This window comes from Oncorhynchus gorbuscha, linkage group LG16, assembly GCF_021184085.1.
Source record: "Oncorhynchus gorbuscha isolate QuinsamMale2020 ecotype Even-year linkage group LG16, OgorEven_v1.0, whole genome shotgun sequence".
NCBI lineage: Eukaryota > Metazoa > Chordata > Actinopteri > Salmoniformes > Salmonidae > Oncorhynchus > Oncorhynchus gorbuscha.
In genome coordinates, this window is record NC_060188.1 from 83,568,727 (window position 1) to 83,582,662 (window position 13,936).

General features: G+C 46.5%; 1 protein-coding gene across 3 annotated transcripts in view; it reads right to left on the reverse strand.

The window, feature by feature from the left end:
* cntnap3 (contactin associated protein family member 3) overlaps positions 1-13,936 on the reverse strand; it is a 226,201-nt gene that overhangs the window by 80,551 nt on the left and 131,714 nt on the right. The window lies entirely within an intron of this gene.

A 13,936-nucleotide genomic window follows, 5' to 3' on the forward strand; every position in this document is an offset into this window, starting at 1 on the left:
ATAGAGTGAATGCTCTATCTGAACTCCCGAGTGGCGCAGCAGTCTAAGGCACTGCATCTCAGTGCAAGAGGTGTCCTTACAGTCCCTGATTCAAAGGCTGTATCACATCTGGCCTTGAATGGGAGTCCCATAGGGCGGTGCACAATTGGCCCAGCGTCATCCAGGTTTGGCTGGGGTAGACCATCATTGTAAGTAAGAATTTGTTTTTAACTCACTTGCCTAGTTAAATAAAGGTTACATTAAAATAGAGCAGCTTGCTGTGGAGCGGGTAAGCGATTTAATCTGTACATGAAAGTCATTAAGAGCAACTTGTATTTTGCCGTAATAGCATGGTTTAATCATACTGAAAGACAAACACACACACACTGTGCTGCCAGTCACAATGTAGGGTGTGAGATTTAACTGAAAATATGATGGTGAGGAGAGAGAGAAAGAGGATGGAGGAAGCTTGCCTTAATGCATGTTATAACAAGATGCCCAGTGCCTCATCAGAATTCGGCCCCAAAAATTATACCTACGGAGGAGCGGCATCTATGGAGGAACTCTGAATATGTTTGAACCTCCGAGTTGGTTTAACGTTGGACCAGCTAACAATGTTGTGTGTGCAGAGCAGCACTAAAATTAAAAACACATCTTACCTATTTGTAGTTAATAAATCCAATGGGAAATGTGACTAGTATTGACTTGTATTAACTATTTAAAAAGTATTCTGTAATTAAACCTCTCTCCCTAATTTCTTAATTATGTTTGTAATGTCAGTAGGCTACAGTAGGCTAACCAATGCTTCAGAGGGGAGGGGAGGGGCAGGTAGCCTACACACCCACTGGCAAAGATTTCCAGCTGGCAGGCAGACGCTGGAATACGTTTCTGAGTGACAGAGTGAGTGCTTTGCATAGGCTATTGCGATTTTTGTGGGACTGGAAAAAAATGCCCAGAACGTACAATAACGTTACTAACTGATTCCCACACTTTTAAAATAACGGTTTTGCTCCGGGAACAGTATAGATCACTTTAGTTTTCCGTTCTGTTCCGCAAATATTTAGATATATTATTTAGACATTTAGACATTGTTAATGTTGTAAATTACTATTGTAGCTGGAAATGGCTGATATTGTATCGAATATATACATAGGTGTACAGAGGCCCATTATCAGCAAACATCACTCCTGTGTTTCAATGTCAAATTGTGTTAGCTAATCCAAGTTTATCATTTAAAATGATAATGGATCATTAGATAGCCATTTTGCAATTATGATAGCACAGCTGAAACTGTTTTCCTGATTAAAGAAGCAATAAAACTGGCCTTCAACGTCAACAGTGAAGAGGCGACTCTGGAGACTCTGGATGCAGGCCTTCTAGGCAGAGTTGCATAGAAAAAAACATCTCCGACTGGCCAATAAAAAGAAAAGATTAAGATGGGCAAAAAAACACAGACACTGGACAGAGGAACTCTGCCTAGAAGGCCAGTATACCGGTGTCGCCTCTTCACTGTTGACATTGAGACTGGTGTTTTGCAGGTACTATTTAATGAAGCTGTCAGTTGAGGACTTCTGAGGCGTCTGATTCTCAAACTAGACAATAATGTACTTGTCCTCTTGCTCAGTTGTGCACCAGGGCCTCCTACTCCTCTTTCTATACTGGTTAAAGCCAGTTTGTGCTGTTCTGTGAAGGGAGTCGTACACAGCGTTGTGCGAGATCTTCATTTTTCTGGCAATTGCTCGCATGGAATAGCCTTCATTTTTCAGAAAAATAATAGACTGAGGAGAAAGGAGAAAGTTCTTTGTTTCTGGCCATTTTGAGACTGTAATCGAATCCACCAATGCTGATGTTCCAGGTACTCATCTAGTCTAAAGGTGGCCATTTGTTTTGTTTATTTAAATCAGCACAACCATTTTCAGCTGTGCTAACATAATTGCAAAAGGGCTTACTGTCACGACTTCGGCCGTCATCGTCGCCGGTCTACTAGCTGCCACCGATCACCTTTTCCTTTTCTGTTTGTTATGTCTTATTGGTTGCACCTGTTTCTTGTTTGAGTTTTGGTTCAGGACTATATAAGCCTGTTAGGCCCGTCTGCTTTTGTGCGGCCTTGTTTTCTGTTAGTCTAGGTTGGTTGCGTGTTGTGTTCCCTGTCTGTTTGTGCCCAGTTTTGGGTTGGACACTTTTGTCTTCGCCTGTTGTTTTTGGCGTTAATTGTGGATTCCGCAATAAAGTTTGGTTTCCCACATATTCCTCTGCTCTCTGCACTTGACTCCGCACCCACCACTCCGGGCTGTGTGACACTTTCTAATGATCAATTAGCCTTTTAACTTTTTATGGCTGGGGGCAGTATTGAGTAGCTTGGATGAATAAGGTGCCTAAAGTAAACGGCCTGCTCCTCAGTCTCAGTTGCTAATAGATGCATATTATTATTAGTATTGGATAGAAAACACTATAAAGTTTATAAAACTGTTTGAATGATGTCTGTGAGTATAACAGAACTCACATGGCAGGCAAATTCCTGAGTTGAAATCAAAAAAGGAAATCAGAAATCTGAGCTTTGTATGTAGTCCCCAATGAAATCCCCTTGAGATATTAATGATGTTGCACAGCTTAGGGGTTCCACTAGATGTCAACCATCAATATAAATTATAATGCGACTTCTATGATGTTGTGGGAGTGAATAATAGCAGAATCAGTCAGGTGTCTGGCAGTCAGCCATTTTCTGATCATGCTTATTCCACGTGGTAGTCACTTGCGTTCTATTGCTCACAAAGACAAGAAGGAGTACTCCGGTTGGAACTTTATTGAAGCTATGTTAAAAACATCCTAATGATTGATTCTGTACTTAGTTTGAAATGTTTCTTCGACATGTAATATCACGTTTTGAAGTATCTGTCTGATATAACGCTGACCAGAATTAGCGTTTGGATATGTATACCAAACGCGCTAACAAAAGAAGGTATTTGGACATATATAACGGACATTTTCGAACAAAACAAACACTTATTGTGAGTATTCCTGGAGTGCTTTCTGATGTAGATCATCAAAGGTAAGGGAATATTTATCATGTAATTTCTTGTTTATGTTGACGCCATTTTTGCGACTATGGTGTTTTTACTTCTGAGCGCTGTCTCAGATTATTGCATGTTTTTTTTTCAATCTGACACAGCGGTTGCATTAAGGAGAGGTATATCTATAATTCCATGTGTATAATTTGTGTTATCATCTACATTTATGATGAGTATTTCTGTTGAATGATGTGGCTATGCAAAATCACTGGATGTTTTTGGAACTAGTGAATGTAACGCGCCAATGTAAACTCAGATTTTCTTATAAATATGAACTTCAAACAAAACATGCATGTATTGTGTAACGTGAAGTCCTATGAGTGTCATCTGATGAAGATTATCAAAGGTTAGTAATAGTTAGTTAATTTTATCTCTATTTGTGCTTTTTCTCTCTCTCTCCTTGGCTGGTTAAATTGGCTGTGTATTTTTAGTGAGTTGTTGGTGACCTAACATAATCGTTTGTGGTGCTTTCCCTGTAAATCCTATTTGAAATCGGACACTGTGGTGGGATTAATAACAAGACTACCTTGAAAACGATATAAAAGACATGTATGTTTGTGGAATTTTAATTATAAGATTTCTGTTCTTTTGAATATGGCACCCTGTACTTTCACTGGATGTTGTTATATCGCTCCCGGTAACGGGATCTTAGCCATAAGAAGTTAAAATGATAAACTTGGATTAGCTAACACAATGCGCAATTAGAACACAGGAGTGTTGGTTGCTGATAATGGGCTTCTGTACGCCTATGTAGATATTCCATACGAAATCAAGCCATTTCCAGCTGCAATAGTCATTTACAACATTAACAATGTCTACACTGCATTTCTAAGTGACCCCAAACCTTTGAACGGTAGTGTATATTCTAATAATCTTTTAACAGTATCTTGTAAATAAAAGGACACCCGTATATTCTGGACGTATATTTTTGTGTGTGGAGATGATGCCTCCCTTTTTGCAGCCTATGTTACCATATCTGTGTGTGCATTTTGGAGCTATCTGCTCTAAACGCAGCATCGTACAGATTGAGACCTTTCCGACATGAACGGAATGACATAATGTCAGACTGGAGAATCAACACTGTTCTCTACCTTCTGATAAAGATTTTACATGGCATGTGTGTCACCGAGTTACGAGGAGTGGAATGTAGGAGTCAGGCGCAGAGAGCAGAGGGTTCAATGATTTGTATAATTTAATTCTCCAGAGAAAACGGTCATGCCAAACACAGGGTAAACGATCCAGAGAACAAAACCACATCCACAATCAACAGTGAACACAAAATATTCCCGCACAAGCCTAAGCGGGACTAATCGGCTTAAATAGACAAAAATCAAGAAACACAAAAGGAACAGGTGCAACTAATAAGACTAAACTATCAGAAAAGGGAATCGGTGGCGGCTAGTAGACCGGCGACGACGACCGCCGAGCACCGCCCGAACAGGCAGGGGAGCCACCTTCGTGACAGTACCCCCTCCACCCCCCCGACGCGCGGCTCCCGCAGCCGGCTACGAGGGGGACACAGGGGGCAAGGCGCTGGGCGATCCGGGTGGAGGCGGTGGAAGTCCCTCAGAAGTGAAGGGTCCAAAATGTCCCCCACCGGTACCCAGCACCTGTCCTCCGGCCTGTACCCCTCCCATTCCACGAGGTACTGTAGGCCCCTCACCCGGCGTCTCGAGTCCAGAATAGCACGTACAGTGTACGCTGGGGACCCCTCAATGTCCAGAGGGGGTTGGAGGGACCTTAGGCACCTCACCTTCTTGCAGGGTACCAGCCACCACTGGCCTGAGGAGAGACACATGAAACAAGGAGTTAATATGATAGTAAGTAGGAAGCTGTAACCTATAACACACCTCGTTTATCCTCCTCAGGACTTTGAAATGCCCTACACACTGCGGCCCGAGCTTCCATCAGGGCAGGCGGAGGGGCAGGTTTCGTGGACGTACCTCGCCCACTCACCAGGCCAGTTCCGGCGATACGACAGCAGAAACCTACCCACATCCTCTTTTACTCTCTCCACCTGCCCATTACCCTCGGGGCTCGGAGTGGAAACCCGAGATCAGGCTGACCGAGACCCCCAGCCGTTCCATAAACGCCCTCCATACTCTGGATGTGAACTGGGGACCGTGATCAGAAACTATGTCCTCAGGCACCCCGTAATGCCGGAAGACATGGGTATATAGAGTCTCCGCAGTCTGCAGGGCCTTTGGGAGACCGGGCAACAGGATGAGACGGCATGACATAGAAAACCTATCCACAATGACCGGGATCATGGTACTTCCCTGAGACGGGGGAAGGTCTGTGAGAAAGTCCACCGACAAGTGCGACCACGGCCGTTGTGGAATGGGGAGGGGCTGTAACTTCCCTCTAGGCAGGTGTCGTAGAGCCTTGCTCTGAGCACACACCGAGCAGGAGGAGACATAAAACCTCACGTACTTAGCCAACGTGGGCCACCAGTACCTCCACCTAAGATTCCGCACTGTCCTCTCGATGCCAGGATGACCCGAGGAGGGTAGTGTATGGGCCCATCGAATCAACTTATCACGGACACCAAGTGGCACGTACCAAACCCCTGCTGGACACTGGGGGGGTGCTGGTTCCATCCGTGCCGCCCACTCGATCTCCGCGTCCGATGGTATGGGAGGTGGACATAAAGCTGGGAGGAGACATGAAGCTGGGAGGATGGGAGTCGACTCGATGGACCGCTCCTCGGTATCACAGAGGTGGGACAGCGTGTCGGCCTTAGTATTTTGGGAGCCTGGCCGATATGAAATCGTGAACCGGAAACGGGTAAAGAACATGGCGCACCTAGCATGACGCAAATTCAATCTCCTCGCTACCCAGATATACTCGAGATTACGATGGTCAGTCCAGATGAGGAAAGGGTGCTTAGCCCCCTCAAGCCAATGTCTCCACACCTTCAGAGCCTTGACTAAAGCTAACAACTCCTGGTCCCCCACGTCATAGTTACGCTCCGTCGGACCGAGCTTCTTTGAAAAAAAAGCGTAGAGGCGGAGCTTTGGTGGCGTGCCCGAGCGCTGTGATAGCACGGCTCCCACCCCAGCACGGCTCCCACCCCAGCCTCGGACGCGTCCACCTCCACTATGAACGCCAAAGAGGGGTCCGGATGCGCAAGCGCGGGTGAGTCAGTGAACAGCCCCTTCAGACGAGTGAAATCTTTGCCCGCCACTGCTGCCCACCGCAAACGTGCCGGTTCCACTTTCAGCAGTGAGGTAATGGGAGCAGCCACCTGACCAAAACCTCGGATAAACCTCCGGTAGTAATTGGCAAACCCTAAAAACCGCTGCACCTCCTTTACCGTGGTCGGAGTCGGCCAATTACGCACGGCTGTAATGCAGTCACACTCCATCACCACCCCAGAGGTGGAAATGCGATAACCCAGGAAGGAAACGGCTTGTTTGGAGAACACACATCTCAGCCTTGACGTACAGGTCATGCTCCAGCAGTCGCCTAAGTACCTTACGCACCAGAGACACGTGAGCGGCGCGGGTGGCGGAATAGATCAGTATGTCATCGATGCACACTACCATCCCCTGCCCGTGCAGGTCTCTGAAAACGGCTGGAGCATTCTTCAACCCATACGGCATGATGAGGTACTCATAATGGCCAGATGTGGTACTAAATGTCGTCTTCCACTCACCCCTCCCCGGATACGCACCTGGTTATATGCGCTCCTAAAGTCCAGTTTTGTGAAGAAACGCGCCCCGTGAAATGTTTCCACCCCCGTGGCGATGAGAGGTAGCGGGTAACTAAACCCCACTGTGATTAAATTTAGACCTCTATAATCAATGCACGGACGCAGACCTCCCTCCTCCTTCTTCTTCACAAAAAAGAAACTCGAGGAGACGGGTGACGTGGAGGGCCGAATGTACCCCTGTCCCAGAGATTCAGTGACGTATGTCTCCATAGCCACTGTTTCCTCCTGGGACAACTGGGTACATGTGACTCCTTGGAAGTGCAGCGTTCTCCAGGAGGTTTATCGCGCAGTCCCCTCGTCGATGGGATGGTATTTGGGTGATAGCTAAATCGGCATATTCAGAGGGAATGCGCACAGTGGAATCCTGGTTTGGACTCTCCACCGTTGTCACACATCGATGGAAACTCCTTTGCACCTGCCTGAACACTCTTCTGACCACCCTCGAAGAGGCCCTATTTCCGTGAAATCACCGGATTGTGATGAGCCAGCCAGGGAATTCCCAGCACCACTGGAAACGCAGGTGAATCAAAAAGGAAGAGACTAATCTGCTTCATTCCCCTGAGTTACCATGTCCAGTGGAACCGTGGCCTCCCTGACCAGCCCTGAACCTAATGGTCGGCTATCTAAGGCGTGCACAGGAAAAGATTGGTCTAACGACACCAGGGGAATCCCTAGCCTTAACGCGAGCCCACGATCCAGGAAGTTGCGCCTGAATCGATTAGCGCCTTATGCTATAGAGAGGGAGAAAACCCAGAAAAATACATTTGCAAAAACACATGGTCGACAGAAATCTCTGGGTGAGTCTGGTGCTGACTCGCCTGGGGTGAACGAGGAGTGCTCTGCCTGACATCCCGACTCCCAGACGAGCTCCTCCGATCGGCAGTGTGTCCTCTCCGACCACACCCGGTGCAGGAGGAACCTCCTCCTCCGGTCCCCTTCGATGCGCCCCCCCCTAACTCCATGGGGATTGGAGCAGGAAGGCCTGGAGGTGGAATCAACAGGGCCCGTTCTGGACGCCCGCGGGCAGCCAACAGGTTGTCCAGTCGAATGGACATGTCGATCAGTTCATTGAGGGTGGTGTCCCGACACCATGTTAGCTCCATGCGGATGTCCTCCCGGAGCCTACAACGATAGTGGTCAATCGTTCCACCCCGCTCCTGCAGCTAAGGTCCGGAACTCCAGTGCAAAGTCCTGCGCGCTCCTCGTCTCCTGTCGCAGGTGGAACAGCCTTCACCTGCCGCTCGGCCCTCTGGTGGGTGGTCGAACATGGCCCGGAAACGGCGGGTGAACTCTCCGAGTCTGGGCCATTCCACACTGCGTTGGCCCAATCCAGGGCTCAACCCGTCAAACAGGAGACGAGGATGCTCACGCTCTCCTCCCCCGAGGGAGTCGGACGAACAGTAGCCAGGTACAGGTCCAGTTGTAGTAGGAACCCCTGGCACCCAGCCATCCCCCCATCGTACTCCCTGGGGAGCGCCAGACGCAGGGCACCAGATCCGGACGCTGAAGGAGGGGTAGGTGGTGCTGGTGGAAGAGGCGCTGGAGGTGAGGTAGGGAGGCCACTCCTCTCCCATCGGTCCATCCTCTCCATCATCTGGTCCATAGCCGACCAAATCCGGTGGTGAATGGTTGTATGATGGAGGACCCTCTCCTCCATCGATGGGTGAGGAGGTGCGGCTGCTCCTGCTGACTCCATGAAAAAGGTGCAGGATTCTGTCACGAGTTACTAGGAGTGGAAGGTAGGAGTCAGGCACAGAGAGCAGAGGGTTCAATGATTTGTATAATTTAAATTATCAAGAGAAAACGGTCACACCAAACACAGGGCGCATACACACTGACCAACCCAAAACACAGGTTAAACGATCCAGAGAACAAAACCACATCCACAATCAACAGTGAAAACAAAATAATCCAACACAAAACTAAGCGGGCCTAACCGGCTTAAATAGACGAAAATCAAGAAACACAAAAGAAACAGGTGCAACTAATAAGACTAAACTAACAGAAAAAGGAAAAAGGGATCGGTGGCGGCTAGTAGACCGGTGACGGCGACCGCCAAGCACCGCCCGAACAGGCAGGGGAGCCACCTTCGGTGGGAGTCGTGACAATGTGAAGGAGGCAATCCTGCCTGCCATTCTCATCAGCAGAATGTTTATTGTCATAACTTTTGTCCTGGAGGCAGAACTGAGCAATTTCCCCCTTTGATAGGCCAAATACAAAGTTAAAATTGCCTATATTGTAAAAATGTATGAAAACAAAAATGTTATTTTTAACCTTAATTTAAGGTTAGGGTTAGGCATTAGGGTTAGCAGTGTGGTTAAGATTGGGATTAAGGTTAAAAATCTGTTTTTATGTCTTTGTGGCTGTGCCAGCTAGTGATCACTCTGCAGAGCTGCCTCAAGAACAAGATTCATTACGAAAACAGTAACCTGCTCCCCATCATCCCCAGCTCAACCTGAGACAAATCCAGCCCAACCTGAGACACATCCAGCCCAGCCTGAGACACATCCATCTGCCTGACCTGCTGGCACTGATCCCAGAACAGCCACTGAGCTGAATCACAGGATTTCACAGGCTGCCTCACACACTCTCACTGCTGCCTCATACACAGAGAAACACTCTCTTTCTCAATCTCTCTCAAACACTTTCTCTTTCACTGCAGCCTGATGTTCACATGGGCAGCTTTCTTCTCATTCAATATCTCCCTCCAAGAGAGCAGAGGATGGAAAGCTAATCCTGCCATGAGTCATGTAAAGATGGACCTGACAACTTCATACACCTGCTAACAGGTTCACATTTAACAAACAGGATGCACTGAGCTAGAAACTCTTATTACGTACCTTGATCCTGTTCAACACACACACACACACACACTAAAACAGAGGTTCAGGTGCATGCATTTCAGGACATTCACACACACACACACACCACACACACACACACACACACACACACACACACACACAATATCCCTTTCTTTTCTCCACACTATTGTATCACATTCTATGGATTATAGAGATCATATTAGTATTCTAATTCCTAATTATGTTATGGATGGCCTTGGTCCCATAATCTTCCACACAGTGCAACTCCATTTTGTAAATACTGGAATGGGATCAATCCAGTGAGACACCACTGCTGTGTATCACCGAACTGGATATCACCGCACTGTATATCATCACAGTGTTTCCATCCAATTCTACTCAACATGACTCCAAGTCATTACAGTTCACCGCCAAGTCACTGAACCCCCTGGTAAAGACTATTACTGAGAAAAGCTAGCTAGAATGTCCTAAAAAGAGCATCAAAGAGCTACAAAGTAAATAACCTCATTCCCCTGAACAGCATGATGGGACAGAGAGTAAACTTTGTTTTTCTCGTGGTAGTGTCTGCAGTGTGTGTGTGAGAGAGAGAGAGAGAGAGAGAGAGAGAGAGAGAGAGAGAGAGAGAGAGAGACGCAAAAACTTCTGACCCACTGGGAATGTGATGAATGAAATAAAAGCTGAAATAAATAATTTTCTACTATTTTTCTGACATTACACATTTTTTATATGAAGTGGTGATCCCAACTGACCTAAATCAGGGCATTTTTACTAGGATTAAATGTCAGGAATTGTGAAAAAAAAAGTTTAAATGTATTTGACTAAGGTGTATGTAAACTTCCAACTAGTTTTTTTTCATACACCTTTTTTTGACAATAAAGCCGGTTTTAAATTGAGATTGAGAGCACCTGCTTGAGAACACCTGTGTGAGAGCACCTGCTCCAGGGCTGTATGCCACAGCTCACAGACAGGGTGACAGAAGGCTGGGGCAGCTAGGTACCCTCAGCTACCCATAACCCCCCTCTCTCTCTGGGCCCTGATGCCGCCTCCCACCCAACCCTTGGCAGGCTAAGCCACGTGCATCGTGATCCCAATTACAGAGGGGTGATAAATATAGCCGTGTCACGACGTGGGAAAGTCACCGGCTGAGAGACAGGCAAAGCAGGCCCGGAGAAACAATGGTGAAGGTTACAGTGTTGTTTTCTTAGTTGCCATTCGCTGGTGTTGTCTGAACTGTAGTGTTTTCAAGGGTTGGCTGAGCCTGACAGGGGCCCTGCAGGAGACAGGTGAGACAGGTCTTCAGGTCCTCTCCCCTAAGCCTGGAGACCAAAGGTGGCCCAACGTCACATTATGAGAGACGGACCCCATGTCATCAACGCGACCTCAGGAAGAGATACTGGTGCATTCTGGTGGTGGGGTGTGTGTGTGGGGGGGGGGGATCACTGCAGGCTGACAGAGGCTAAACTCACTGGTCCAACACTCCTCACTGCAGCAAAATACAGCCAGATCTGGGTTCAAATCCTATTCGCTAACTTTCAAATACTATAGCTGCCGTTTATGAAGCGTGCCAGGTGAAAGAAAATAACAAAACTATTTAAACCCAGGTTTGGATAGGATACAGCAAATGTCTTACAAAACTCACTGCTGCAGCCATAGATATCCTGGATATACAATGCTGTAGCCTACAGTACATCTCTATGGGTGTGCTGCAGATCCAAGGGGAAAACAAAGTATTGTTGCAGCACAGCACAGCCAGGAGCTTAAATGCAGGGTGTGTATTACTGTCCATGAATGGCAGTAAGAGCGAATGCTATGGTGGATTATACGTAATTAGCTAGACATCAGTAAGAGTGGTAAAACTACACATTAGAATGGAAGTTGTTCGCATTGTATAGGAGCGGCATAATCATATCTCTGTTTCTTATTGTCTAAGGTGAGGTGGCTATGCACCTGATTGACCTGGTTATTTTCTCTGTTCCTGAGCTACTTGGCCTCTCGATAAATTCTGGTAGCTAGCTAACAGAGAGAGAGAGAGTGGACTAAAATCACTCCATTATAAATGATTCAATTCCCCACTCCAGGGCTAAGCTACCAGCTTTGTGCTATTGCCTTACTCCCTTTGTCGTGCACACACACACAAACACGTGTCTTGAGGTAATGGAGTGTGTAGGTAGCCTGCCTGATGTGCACTGGCACTGTCATTTCATTTATACAAAATGCACTGTTTATGCCCTGTTTATTTATCACAAGATCACTTTCAACACCCCTGCCTGAAGCTGAGGTTCCACACAGAGCATAGGGCCATTGAGGGAGCTAAAAGCAGTGTTTTCCCTCCAGCTTCCACAAACGCACAAACGCAGGCGTGAGCAGGCAGACACACACACACACACAAGCCTCAGAAATGAACTCGCTCTCTCCCCCTGTCTCTAGCTCTCAAACACACACCTCGCCAAGGGAGAGACTTTTTACTTTTCACTTTCTTCATCCCCCCGATGGCAGCAGAGCAACAGCACCACACACACAGGTATTCATATTCACAGAGTGGAAGATTGAAGTGAAGTAACAGCGGGGGGGCGGTTGAATAGAACCCCAAGATGTGGTTGATTAGAATATTACCTAGTCAACAGGCTTGTCAAACACCATTTTCCTCTGTATTCGGTCAACCACATCTTGGGGCCAGGTTTCTGGACCGAGATGAAGCTTTCCCCTGGAATGATAAACACGCTGAAAATGTCCATTAAAAACCCCTAGAGTTGATTGACACACTGGAGATCCCTATCAGGTTATACTAGAGATATGTGACAGAGCTACAGTCCAGCGGTGTTTGTCAGAACATGAGACTTCCCGAAAATCGGTCTTCTCATGATATGTCTGAACGGTTTCACCTATACACTACAATTCAATAAAAAGGGGAGACTCTCACGAACACGACGATGTTCTCCTTTTTGCTCACGGGATTTGTCTGAAGGTAACAAGTACTGCTTTATTTAACCCTTAGATTTTTTTTGTAGTGGCTTTGAAATTGACTCAACCATTTTTTGGGGGGTTGGTTGACTCATTTTTCTGGGTCTCTCTCTCTCCCTCTCCCTCTCTCTCTCCAACTGACACACATGCACACTCGCACGCATACACACACCACAATAATATCGGAAATGGAGTCACAAGATGAAACCGTTATTTCCGCTAGCTGTGAATGTTTTAGCTATGCGATTCTGTCCAGTTAAAAACTGAAAATGAATAACTCCAAATACTCTTCTTTCTACCTTTAACTAAGAACAAATTCTTATTTACAATGACAGCAGGTTAACAGCCTTGTTCAGGGGCAGAGGAACATTTTTTAGCTTGTCAGCTCAGGGATTTGATCAAGCAACCTTTGGGTTACTGGCCCAACACACTAACAACCAGGCTACCTGCTGCACCTCTGTGGCTACCTGTGGCGTGTAACTAACCCGATAAGGAATCCTGTAGCAAACACACCACTATATCAGGTTTTCATTTGGAGTGGTACATGAAAATACACAGTGTATTGTCCTCTTTGCATTGTATTTTGATCCCATTCTGGTCCCATGTGGATCAGTTGGTAGAGCATGGATTCGATTCCCATGGAGGACCAGTACGAATTAAAATGTATGCACTCACTACTGTAAATCCCTCTGGATAAGAAAGTCTGTTAAATGACTCAAATGTAGATGTATAATTCATTTTTGCATCACCACCAAGGGTTGGTGGCTATACGGACAGTGATATGGCTTGTTTGTAGTGCAGGCAGCGCATTCTTTCCAATACAACACAATCTGAATACGCCAATCAACTATACAACTAAACTTATTTAAAAAGGGAATCTCAAAGTTCAAAGCATCTGCTTCAAGTGAGCCATAAAGTCTCCAGACCATCAGAGACAGAAGCAGATCCAAATTAAATAATAGGATCAGGTCCAGATATTAAATTAAAACCAGTGAAGCAGGAGAAATGTGTCTCTCTGACGACAAGCTACAACCAGTACAGACAGATTGTTTGCTGAGACTGTGTGAATTTGTATGTGCGTGTGCTTGTGCACGTGTGGTCACAAGGAGAGTTGATAATTGTCACAATAATAGTGTTCCTCTTTGAGCGTGGAGAAAGCTGACAGTAAAACATTAGCTCCGCTCCTCATGAGTGGCTTTGACTCGCTGTCTCTCACATATCAGATACAATCTGAAAAAGATGGCCGGCAAGAACTATGGCGAAGATAAAGATTACAATGTCTCCATCCCAAATGGCACCCCATTCCCCATATAGTGCCCGGGCCAGGGCCCGTGGTCAAAAGTAGTTTACTACAGAATATAGGGGAAAGGGAGCCATTTGGAATGCAC